The 1,020-nt window shown below is 52.1% G+C and overlaps 3 non-coding genes across 3 annotated transcripts; all 3 read right to left on the bottom strand.

Moving 5' to 3' along the window:
- Positions 1-128: 128 nt before the first annotated feature.
- Positions 129-247, bottom strand: LOC116008468. Its single transcript, XR_004095850.1, has one exon. It is a non-coding gene; the product is annotated as a 5S ribosomal RNA (ribosomal RNA).
- A 136-nt stretch (positions 248-383) lies between these two features.
- On the bottom strand, positions 384-502 carry LOC116008341. The gene has a single exon (XR_004095730.1). It is a non-coding gene; the product is annotated as a 5S ribosomal RNA (ribosomal RNA).
- Positions 503-855: 353 nt separating this feature from the next.
- On the bottom strand, positions 856-974 carry LOC116008745. Its single transcript, XR_004096106.1, has one exon. It is a non-coding gene; the product is annotated as a 5S ribosomal RNA (ribosomal RNA).
- Positions 975-1,020: the final 46 nt, after the last annotated feature.

The following is a 1,020-nucleotide window of genomic DNA, read 5'->3' on the forward strand; positions in this document are numbered from 1 at the left end:
TGCGCGCAAAATGTACTTGACCCTCTCTCTCCGCGCAACTTCTCTCGCTTAGCGGTCTAGCGGTTTAAAAGGATAGTACCCTTAGCGAGCGGTCCAGCGGTTTAAAAGAAAGATTAAAAAGAGGGTGGTGGATGCAACACAAGGACTTCCCAGGGGGTCACCCATCCTAGTACTACTCTCGCCCAAGCACGCTTAACTTCGTAGTTCTGATGGGATCCGGTGCATTAGTGCTGGTATGATCGCATCCGTCACGTACTGCGCGCAAAATGTACTTGACCCTCTCTCTCCGCGCAACTTCTCTCGCTTAGCGGTTTAGCGGTTTAAAAGGATAGTACCTTAGCGAGCGGTCCAGCGGTTTAAAAGAAAGATTAAAAAGAGGGTGGGGGATGCAACACGAGGACTTCCCAGGGGGTCACCCATCCTAGTACTACTCTCGCCCAAGCACGCTTACCTTCGGAGTTCTGATGGGATCCGGTGCATTAGTGCTGGTATGATCGCCTCCGTCCCGTCCTGCGCCCAAAATGTTCTTGACCCTCTCTCTCCGCGCAACTTCTCTCGCTTAGCGGTTTAGCGGTTTAAAAGGATAGTATCCTTAGCGAGCGGTCCAGCGGTTTAAAAGAAAGATTAAAAAGAGGGTGGGGGATGCAACACGAGGACTTCCCAGGGGGTTCGGAGTTCTGATGGGATCCGGTGCATTAGTGCTGGTATGATCGCCTCCGTCACGTACTGCGCGCAAAATGTACTTGACCCTCTCTCTCCGCGCAACTTCTCTCGCTTAGCGGTTTAGCGGTTTAAAAGGATAGTACCCTTAGCGAGCGGTCCAGCGGTTTAAAAGAAAGATTAAAAAGAGGGTGGGGGATGCAACACGAGGACTTCCCAGGGGGTCACCCATCCTAGTACTACTCTCGCCCAAGAACGCTTACCTTCGGAGTTCTGATGGGATTCGGTGCATTAGTGCTAGTATGATCGCATCCGTCACGTACTGCGCGCAAAATGTACTTGACCCTCTCTCTCCGCGCA

The sequence above is a fragment of the Ipomoea triloba genome, chromosome 16 (genome assembly GCF_003576645.1).
Source record: "Ipomoea triloba cultivar NCNSP0323 chromosome 16, ASM357664v1".
In the NCBI taxonomy this organism is placed as follows: domain Eukaryota; kingdom Viridiplantae; phylum Streptophyta; class Magnoliopsida; order Solanales; family Convolvulaceae; genus Ipomoea; species Ipomoea triloba.